This window comes from Heloderma suspectum, chromosome Z (assembly GCF_057233095.1).
Source record: "Heloderma suspectum isolate Gila_16-S chromosome Z, 16-S_ref, whole genome shotgun sequence".
In the NCBI taxonomy this organism is placed as follows: Eukaryota; Metazoa; Chordata; class Lepidosauria; order Squamata; family Helodermatidae; genus Heloderma; species Heloderma suspectum.
In genome coordinates, this window is record NC_139476.1 from 18151609 (window position 1) to 18163240 (window position 11632).

Here is an 11632-nt window from a genome sequence, read left to right on the forward strand (position 1 = left end):
TGACACTAGGTGCGAAGGGCAGAGGGGTAAGGTGAACTATCCGACATTACTCATCTCTTCCATTAAACGTCCCTGAGCAGTGGTGGATGGAGAGGGGCAGGAGCAAGCCTCTCTCATTGGCTGGGTAGCATCTATGGGGTTGATGACGTTCACGTCTTCTAGCAGGATTCCGCCCATTCATCTGCAAAGTAAGGCAGTTTACAGTGCGGTTTGACGTGTGAAAAGCAGGTTTCAAGACTGTGTTTACTCCACATTTTTTGCTTCTTGTGCTCCTGACGGACCAAAGCTGATTTCATGAAAATCCACATTTAACTTGAAAGAGCTTTGCATTCTTTGCCATGTACATCCAGCCCTGGTTTCCCCCTCATGGATCCCTGATCTTGTTTCACCCAATATTGTCCCAAAACTATTGTCAGACCACGCAGCAGTTGAAACAGACTTGTCATTAAATTTTCAAGGGCCGTATCATCCAATCTGGTGTCTAGATTCAGGTCTCCTAACCAAACAACTTTGCATGTCAGCTATTAAGGGGGCCATTGAAGAGTACTTTAAGTTAAATGATACACCAGACATGGGTCCTAAAACCATCTGGGATGCTATGAAGGCTACAATTAGAGGGGTCTGCATTGCTGAAAGTGTAAAATTAAAGAAACATATGGACCCAATTAAGAGGGACTTATTAAAAGATATAGCAACCCTGGAACTAAAGCATAAACAAACCAGCTCTGTAAAAGTACTCAGAGACCTGGAAGCAAAAAGAAAATAATTGGAAAGCATAGATACTATGGACATCGCTAAATCCCTCCTATACCTAAAATAAAAATACTACTCCCCTGGCAACAAGCATTCAAAAATGCTGGCTAGAGCGCTTAAAAAGAAGCAAACGAAATCCAAAATGTATTCAATCAGCAGAAATGATGGCACCTTAACGTTTGATCATATGCAAATTAACTCCCTCTTTGCAGACTTTTGTGTGCAGCAATATCATACAACCTCCCCAGATGTGGATCATATAGATATGTATCCGAAAGGTATTACCCCAGCCAACAAAAAACAACAAAAAATGTTAAACAGAGATATACCAGTGGTAGAGGTTGAGCAAGCTGATACCTGGAAGATGTCCAGGATAATAGTAATTCCAAAACTGGGAAAAGACAATACAAAGGTGGGATCCTATCACCCAGTTACAATACTGAATCAGAATCAAATATCTTTTCATCTATTTTAGTTCAACAATTAAATATGATGGTAGGTAATTTAATCCGTGTGGACCAGACTGGATTTATTCCCCCAAAGCCTATTTCAGTCCCAATACGATGGTTCTTAAATGTTATCTATGATGCAACTAGAACCGGCCACCCCATTGCCATTAATTTCACTTGACACATTCAAGGCCTTTGATTGTCTTGAATGGCAGCATTTGTTAAGGGTCCTGAATTATTACCAGTTAGGAACTAAATTCGAGACCGCAATTTCCAAACTATATGTTGCTAATACTGCAGCAGTGCATACGAATAACACAGACGTCCTGCTTATCAATTTAGAATGGGAAACAAGACAGGGTTGCCCTGTCACCTCCCCATCACCTTCACTTTTCACCCCGTCCCTGGCTAATATCATACGTCAACACCCAGGCATTACTGGATGCAGGGGAGGGGGCGAAGAACATGTGGTTAACATGTATGCAGATGATATGGTAATCATGTTGGGGGACCTACATCTAGCAGTCTTTAATCTAAAGGCAGGATTAGAATATTTTAGCCAAGTGGCAGGTTTAAAGCTTAATTATGTAACGCCACAGTCATGTCATTTAATGTCCACCCCAACCATCAAGACTGTGTTAGCCTAACTTCAAGAACACCAGTTTGCAGGACCTCCTTCAGTTAGCTGAGAATTTATATTCCCAGGAAAATTAATAAACTATTTAAAATAAAGTATGCCCCCCTTATAAAAATCACGACCAGAGACCTAAAGAAATGGAGCAAACTGAACCTGTGAATTCTTTCTTGGTCGAATTGCTGCAACACAAATGTCCTTGATTCCCAGGTTTTTGTTTTTATTTCAGATTCTCATTTAGGTTTTTGTTTTTATTTCAGATCCTCCTCCAGCCAAAGACATTAAAATCATGGCAATGCAAGCTTAACTCGTTTGTTTTTCAAGCCAAAACACTGTGCCTGGCATTAAAAATGTACTACAAAAAGCCAGGCGGAGGAGGGTGGGCCTCGCTTTACATCATATTATGAAGGTTTTCAGTTGCAGCAGCTTCACTGCATCATTATGAAGGCAAACAAAAATGGAATATGCCTGGAAGAAGAAATACTGAACAAGGGCCCCTTATGGGCCTTGCCTTTTCAACCTATAAAAAGGAAGGAGCTCCCCTTACCCCTTTACAAACTTACCCAGGCAATCTAGATACAACTGTTAGAGCTAGGATTCCTGAACGGGAAAAGAAGGGATATTTCCAGTTGAGGGACTTCTATGCCCAAGATAAAGCAAAATCAATAGAACAATTCTGAGTTGACCTAGGAGATCTAGGCATAGGATGGCTACAGAACGGCAGCTATCCCACTTCCTCAAAGATCCTCACATCGAGACATTAAGACATCCTCACATTGAGACACCTAGAACCCTGGAAGGGACAAGAACAAGCATTGTTAACAGTAGGGAAAGGTGGGTGGTAAAGGAGCTGTACCTTTATTTTATACCATCTTAATAGATGCCCAGATGAGTTCGATGGTTGGCTTGAAGAAAGTGTGGGAAGGTGACTTTGGAAGGGAACTAGTCTAGAAGATGTTAGTTGGAAGGGAACTAGACCCAACTAGAAGATGTTAGTTGGAACAAACTATGAGACAACAGGACATTTAGATCAATGTCAGCCTCTATCTGAGAAACCACCTTGAAAGGTCTGCACAGGTGCTATCACACACCAATCCAGCTGGCCTATAGTACTTGAAAGTGCAGCTTCCTCTGTTGGAGAGGCTGTGGGCAAAAGGCACATACTTCTACTTATGGTGGGAATGCCCAGAAATACAGGGATTCTGGAGTCTGGTACATAGGGAAAGAATGACTGTTACCAGAGAAACGATTGTATATGAATAAGAACTTTTAAAATTATCATTGTCTAAAGGATTTAATGGAAGTATTAAATGGAAAGGTTTGCTATCATTCTTGTAAATTGCCACTCACTTCTTAATTACACAGCAGTGGAAAAAGTGGATAACCTGAACTTACCTGCATGGTATTGAAATATATGGATAGTGGTGATATCAGAAGAAATGACATATTACTTACTTCAAGGAAAGACAGAACTGCTAGCATTTGATGCTGTTTGGTGGAGTTTTATTCAACATACATCACAACTGGATTCACAGCAATACACGCCTGCTTCTGTTCTGAGCATTTGGACATTATAACAACTAAATGAAGATTATACAGCACTTTCTTTCCCTTTTTTATTGTATTGATTAAGATTTTTGTAATAGCCTACCATGTCCCATGTGACAGGGGACTGTTCCCAGGGGTTTTACTGTTACGTTGCTTTTGAATTTTCATTTTCTTTCTATATAATTAAAACACTATATATATTTAAAAATCTTATTTGAGGACTGGGGGGGGGGGGCGTCCATTTCTTATTCATTTCCGAATTCATAACATGGAGCCACATTAATGCCTAGCTCTGCCTTCCTTCATTGCACCAAACAGCTTCTAGAGGGAAATCAATTCTTCTCCCAGTTAACAACGATACACAATCGTGATGGTGACTCTTGCTGCCCCACTCCTAGCAGCTTGATTCAGCGAACATTTGGCCCCCAAAATCTGAAAATAATTCATTCCAGGCAGATCACACCGACGTGTCATCACAGGATGTACAACCAGACCTGAAAACTCCTCCCAACCTCTCTGTTTAGTCCCCCAACCACCGACCTCAAGTTCCTGGCTTCTGCCTTGCATGCACACCCACAAACACATGCCTTTTCATGCATCTCTCCTTGCAATCATAGATAAAACAGCAGTTATTGGTGCCCTCATTCTCTGGAAACGATAGTTCCCAGAGTGCCTGGAACTAGGGATTAGGACTGTGCACCACTTTGGTCCAAAGCCTGCATACCAAGTCGAAGCGGGCTACTTCAGAGGTGCGTGATATGAGGCAGAGCAGAATAGTAATGAGGTGTCTCAGAGCAAAGCAGCTTGTATAAGAAGCACCTCCTCTGACTCAATGATTCGTTCTGCGCAACCCAGACAGCCGGGTGCCAAAAGCATCAACCTGAGAAAGTTCAGCGAGGGGTTGAGGAGGAGGGAGGGAGCTTTGAACGTAACCCAGCAATCTCCAGTCAGTAACAATGATGAAGGAGGGGGGAAACAGAATAACTAGAGAAAAACGGCTTCGTTTGAGAGACAGAGATCATTCTGGTGGTATTACTCAGGGATGTGAGAACCCACCCCCATTTGCAGTCTTTGGATGCCCCCCCGCCCCTGCTCCACTCTCCAGTCCCTCCGCCTCTGCTGTGATCGCCATGTTTTTTTAAAAAAACATGGTGACTGGAAATTGATGTGCACATAGACTTGTATGTACAAGGTTCCATGAATCTTGAGTATATGGGCGATTCACAGCACTTTTTGCGTATAAGTCTATGTGTGCACATAGACTCATACACAAAAAGTGCTGTGAATCGCCCAGGCAGCAGGAGGAGGAGGCTCATGCCCCTGCCGCTCACTAGCTGTCTCCTTGTGAGCAGGAGACAGCTAGTGATGGAGGGTGTGCGCTGCACCGCCTCCTCCTCCCTGGTCAGCTGTCAAGAACGGCCAACCAACAGCACAGTACATGCCCCCATTGCTCGCTGGATGTCTCCTCCTCGTGAGCAGGAGACAGCTAGCAGTCCTTGACAGCTGAGCAGGCAGGAGGAAGCGGCGGCGGTGTGGGGCTGAGCGGTAGAGCTCTTTGCTTTGAGAGTTTTTGTGGGGGAGAGGGAGATAAAATTTCAGCTGTGCCTAGCACAAAATGTACCATGCCAAACTATCTGAAATTTGGTGGGTGGTCTTCCCTCCATGTCAGCAGAGAGTTTACCAGGTTTCATGTGTTTATCATGAAAACTGGAAAGGCTATAGCCATTTGTGTGTTCCCATGCAAGTCAATGGGAAAATGCCCAAATCAAGTGATCTGGATATCCAAATCTCACTTCAGATCCGGAACCGAGTTGAAGCGAATTGGTCTGAGTTGAAGCAGAGCTGATTTGGAGGGTCCAAAGTGGCATCTGAAGCAAAGCAGAGGGGTCCATGCACAGTCCTACTATGGATGTTGGAGAAATCTGCAACAGATTCAAATTACTTTGGATTTTTGCAGACTTGTGGACCATTTTCTATTTTTGAGGGGATGTGTGCAAATTCTGCAATTGCATTAATGCACATTTGCCAAAGTGGAATGAAATTATCGTATATCCTGAAGGAAAAAAATCTGATTCAGTCAATGAGTAGATGATGGAATGAAAGATGCCTGACAATCTGCAAAACACAGATGGAATGGATTTAATAAAATCCATAATCCCTACCTGGGACACTTTCAGAGCAGTGCTGATGGTGCCAGAGAGGGAAAGAGAGGTGAGTTCTCCTCTGGCTCAGAACAAAGCCGAAGAACCATCAGGTGTCCGACTCCTGTTACAGGTTGAAGCCATTCATGACAAGCTTTTGAGACCTCCAATCTGAAAGCAAAGCCGAGAACCATCTATCCCAGATCCCTCTTGTGGACACTTACCTAAAAATAGTGATGTGTTTTGTTTGGGCAAATCTTCAAAAGTCCCATTGTGATATGGGGGAAACCCATAGTTACCTGCTAACAGGTAAACTCCCAACAATGAGGTCTCCTGGCCTATAACAGTATCATTTTCACTTATTAGGCCTGATTAAGAGGCATTTGGTCCTCAACATCCTCTGGGAGGCCTAATGCAGGACCCAAAACAGACAAATCACCAGCAGCATAGAGAGACTTTCCCTCCTAGGCCAGTGACCAATCAGAACCTGAAGGACAGCCAACTGTACAGGCCCCAGCAGGAAAATTACATCTTAGCAGCAAATGACCAGTTGCTACGTCATCAGACACCATCCTAGCCCCACCATGTTTTGTCTTGCATTTGTTATTCACTTGCTGAATGGAATCCCTCTTGGCATTCATCAAGAATTACTGCCATTTTTACAATTTCAAGGTAGTGAGATAACCACAGCCCAATACAGCTGGGCTCCCTGTGCACCTTGGAGGGAGAAACACATGTTTGCATCACTCCTCAGTTCTCTGTGGGGCTCAAAGACTTGACTTTACTAGTCCTGTTCCAGTCTTGGGCCTGTGTCAAGCTGAGCTCCTAAATCCACAGTGGAGTTCAGGCTTGTGCCAGAGTTCGCTAGAACAGATCCATGGCTGGGGAAAGGGAAGCGTTGGCTGTGGCAGAGTAGAGTCTCATAATAAGAGCACAGGGCTGAACAATAATGGGAGTGGCTGGTCTGTCTAGGCTTACAATATACTCCTCCTTCCTTCCCTGTCTTTTGTGCTTTCATTGGGCCCTTAAGATGTAGCCACAGGGCTGAGGGTCCAGGGACAAAAATTCCATGATGATGACTTTAAAGACTCATTTTGGGTCATTCCTTACCCAAGCAACACTCTCATGGAGGATCATGGCCCTTTCCATCCAGCCTTCCAGGAGTCTTCTTGGAGATAAGAAAATGGTCCATCGAGGCTCTTGAAACAGTGATTGTCTCCGGCCTATGCTGCCTATCTACATTCAGGATTTACATTTCGTTTTGGAATCTTTCACCAGTGTTGTCATGCCCCTTCCACTTCCATGACTTTAACATGTTCAGAGGGATGTTACCAAGGGCAAGGAGCCACAGTGACAAAGTCACATGTACAACTTCTGCCTGCTCGACAGAAGTTGTGAATTTGTACTTGGTGTGCTGAGCTCCTGGCTCTCAGGGAACAAGATCGTTCTCTCCACAAGGCCATAGCCAGTGCTGTGGGGGCTTCCTACTTGACCTGGGGATTCACCATGAGCTTACACGCCGTTACAGGGCTGAGGGATACACCTTCCCAATCCTGCCAATGACATTTTCCTTGGAGATTAGCAGCAGGGCCTGAGGAAATTCCAGCAGCTTGGGGGGGAGGGGGTAAGGGACTAAGCAGAGGCTGGTCCCTCTTGAGGCATGGTAGCATGGGAAGGAACACCCACTGCTGAGACAAAGGGAGCACCCTCAGGCACCTTAGGGTGATCAAGGAGACTAGACTGGCTCCTCAGGCCTTTGGGGTTTTAGGGCTCCCTAAAAATATCAGAGCCAAAACACATTGGGCTTCTAAATTCTGTGACTAGTTATTACTTCCAAGTGACCTTCAAGACCACATGAGAGCAGTTCACAAGATCTCCCTGTTTGGATTTTTTAAGAAATGCTTATCCTAAAGTAAATATATGAGGCAAAAATGAATCACACAGCAAAAAATTGATTTGATTGGTTAGTTTCACTTTAAAATACAACAAACAGGATCAAATTAACTCATCTATTGATACATATGATGGGGAATTGTGATTGATAGGCTGGAAAATGAATTAGCAAGGAATCCTCCAAAGCATAAGATTCATAGATGCTTTTTCCTTATGAGATGATCTCTGCAATTGAGATTGGGTCTCAGCACAATAATGTAGCATTTGGGGAGAAAGATGCAACCCAAGAGACCAGCACCAGAGGCCAAGATGGAGAAGACCTCCACAGCCACCATGGACTTCCCCTTGCTGCTCAGGTAGGTGGGCACAAAGGAGACCCAAACACTGCAAAACACCAGCATGCTGAAGGTGATAAACTTGGCTTCATTAAAGCTGTCAGGCAATTTTCTTGCTAGGAAAGCCACCATAAAGCTAACGAGGGACAGGAAACCCATGTAGGCCAAGACAGTGTAAAACATTGTGACTGAGCCTTCATTACATTCCACTATGATCACTCCAGTCAAGGAATGGAAGTCCAAGTTTGGAAATGGGGGAGAAGTTACCAGCCAAGCAGTGCAGAAAACACATTGCACAAGGGGACAGACCAGGGCAATCGAGTTCGCCAGTTGCCTCCCCAAGAGTTTTCTTGCCATGTTTCCTGGTTTGGTAGCCATGAAGGCCAGAACCACCGTGACAGTTTTTGCCAAAATGGAAGAAACAGCAACAGAGAAGATGATAGCAAAACCAGTTTGTCGGAGAAGACAGGTGAGGTCCCTCGGTCGACCGATGAACAGAAAGGAGCAGAGGAAGCAGAGCAGAAGGGAAATGAGGAGAATATAGGTGAGGTCTCGATTGTTGGCTTTGACGATTGCTGTGTCACGGTGTTTAATGAAAGTTGCCAGCACTAGAGATGTGATCAGAGAGAGGAAAAGAGCTAGAGAAGCCAAAACAAAGCTCAGAGTCTCTTGATATGAAAGGAAGTGGATATCCTTGGAGATACACTGATCTTGGTTCTTGTTTGGGTGTTGATCGTCTGGGCATGGAATACAACGAACTGCATCTGGAATTAGCAACAGCAGCTGACCTATCTCTTGTAAAAGGCCAAAAAAAAGTTATACAATCTGAAGAGAAATAAGAGTATCTCAAACATGATAAGGGGAGACGTGATAGAGGTGTACAAAATTATGCATGGTGTGGAGAATGTGGATAGGGAGACATTTTCCTCTCTCTCTCTCTTTCAAAATTCTAGATCCCGGGGCCATCCCATGAATCTGATTGGTGGGAGATTCAGGACAGATTAAAGGAAGTACTTCCTCACTCAGTGCATATTTAAACTATGGAATTTGATACCACAGGATGTAGTGATGGCCACCAATATGGATAGCTTTAAAAGGGGGTTAGACAAATTCCTCGAGGAAAAGGCTATCGATGGCTTCTAGTCCTGATGGCTATGTGCTCCCTCCAGTACCAGAGGCAGGGAGCCTGTGTTCACCAGCTGCTGAGGAACATGGGCAGGAGTGTGCTGTTGCACTCACGTCCTGCTTGTGGGTTCCTGGATCTTCAGCTAGTTGGCCGCTGTGTTTACAGAATGCTGGGACACCTGGTCTGATCCAGCATCAGGGCTCGTCTTCTTCTTTTATTTATTATTATTATTATTATTATTATTATTATTATTATTTATTATTATTTTTATTTATTTTATCTTTATAAATGAAATAAACAATACCAAAAATACCAACAACCTGATCAATTCTACAATTTCCCAGCAATACAATATTCTAATGAGGACACCACAATAACAAAAAGAGAAGGGGGAGAAAAAAGGAAAAGAAAAGAAAAGAGGAAAAGAAGTAAAGAGAAAGAAAAGGAAATTCTTTCTTTTTCCCTCCCCCTCCCCTTTAAAGGATTAAGTTTAAACGCCTATACCTGCCAGCCTCCGATGCCATTCTATTTTAAAAACTATATCTATAACATTAACAATCTTACAGTTTATTAAACAACCTTACATTTCAATATCATATCATCAATCTTATATCAAAGAAACAGGCCTACAATTCATTCCCAGTAGCCTATATTATTAATAATAATAATAACAACAGCAGCAGCAGCAGCAGCAGGGCTCTTCTTATGTACTTATGTTCAAACATGAAATAGATTTTCATTTTCTAGTGGCCAGTTCAGCCCACAATGAAGGAGCAGATGAATACATAAACTACTTCATGTTATTTTCTCCGGGATATGAGCTATCCCTAAGGTCAGGTATTGTTACAGAGGCTGGGGGAGGCATTACTGAAAGCTATATACAAAAAAATGCAGAGACTTTGGGTTTGGGGTAAGGTATCATGTCCCAATAATTACAGTGAAGGCCAACCAGATTAGCTTCTGCCCCAGAACAGCTTCAGGTCTGATACTAAAACAACTGACATTGGGAACATAGTCTTTTAGAGAATATATGAGAGGATATAGAAAGAACCAAACAGATACTGAGAGCTCTGGGACATACATTTTACTGCAGTCGGCCCTGCCATGAGGTGGAGTGATGGCTTCTGCTGAGGTGGTAGACTGGTCCAAGCCCCCCCCCCCCGCTGCTGGTCTGCCATGCCCTATGGCCACCAAGAGGTAGCCACACTGGATAGTCTTTGTGCTTCTGCTTTGCATCTTCCCACCTTAACAGAAGGCTTTTTCCAGCCCACGCAGTGAGAGAGGCAGCAGGGGGAGGTCGGGGGGCTGGAGCAGCCGATTCCGATTCCGGCCATCCCCCCTCCCCCCACCCCGAGAGCGCAGGAGGAGGTGTCAAAACCCACACACACTGCAAACCCTCCAGCCATGGTTTTGGTGGCGGAGGGGCGGAAGACAGGTTCAGCTCTCACGGGGCAGCAAGAGAAAACAGCAAGAAAAAGCCCGTGGAGCTGAATTCAACGTGTTTCTTACACTGCATTCCAGTCCCATGAGTGTCTACTCATTTAGTCCAATAAGGCAACTCCCACCAATATGGAAGGAGCTGCAGGACCAAATAGTGGCCAGCTTTCTGCTCTCCCATAGTTAGGGGGAAAGGCCGTTGGAACTGAGAGTGCCTCAATGGAAGCCTCAGAGCCAGGAGGAAAAGCCCGTGAACCCACATGGAGCTTTGTCTTCATCAGGTTCATGAGGGGCTAGTTGGGCCCATGTGCGTGTGCCCCTGGAGCTGGGGCTGACTGTGCTGCTGGGTGACTAGTGATGATCTTGTGGCCTTCCAGGAAGATGGTAGCGTTAGAGAGCCATCTCCCCCAGCTAGGAGGCTGATCCCAATCCCAAATATGCACATAGATGTGAATAAAGCCTCTCTCTCTCACTCTCTCTCTCTCTCTCTCTCTCTCTGCCCCCGTGGTTCTCCTTCAGCAAAACTCTTTTCCCTCCTTCACCCACTTGTTCTGCCCCTTGTTCTGCCTTTCTCTTCACTGGAATGCCCTCTTAAGGCCCCCGTCTTTCTGTGCCCAAGCCATTTAACTGGGAGTTGAATCCAGTGGACCTTACTTCTGAGTAAATGCACCTAGGATTGTGCTTTTAGACCCCAACCAAGGACATAGGGAGGGGCAGCTGGCCTCCAAATTAGCTGAATTGAAAGCAGAAGTAAGACTCTTTGGTGATCTCTGGCTTTTGGGAGGGCACAACTGGTCCACTCCATTTGTAGAATCTTTATTAATTGCCCCCTTTAACAATTGCCTAATCGATGAGTTGTGCAATGGGGGTGTTGGTGAAAGGAGGGTTTGCCCCTTTTGTCTTTCTCCATTTTGTTTATTGGGGAAGGGGAGATTCTCTAAACCTCCTTAGTGACTGTCAGCAGGGACAGAACCCAGTAGTGAGAGTTATTCTCTTAACAGAAAAGTTTGCAGCTCAGTTTCTCATGACAATTAAACTTCTGATGCTGCAGTTGTTCTTGTGAGTTCTCCTACAGAGTGCACTGCTAACAGGCACACTTTGATTTAAACCCATCTTTGTAACTGTTTCTTAATGATAAAATGCATAGTGCCTATGAGATAACTAATAATACAGCAGTGAAACCATTGCTCCATTGTCCATGGGCCATGGAACCCTGTTGCCTTTTTATTATTTGGGGGTATTTTCTTATTATTTGGGGTTATATACTCCACCATTCCTCTAGGAGCTAAAGGTACACATCATGATCCATGATCCCT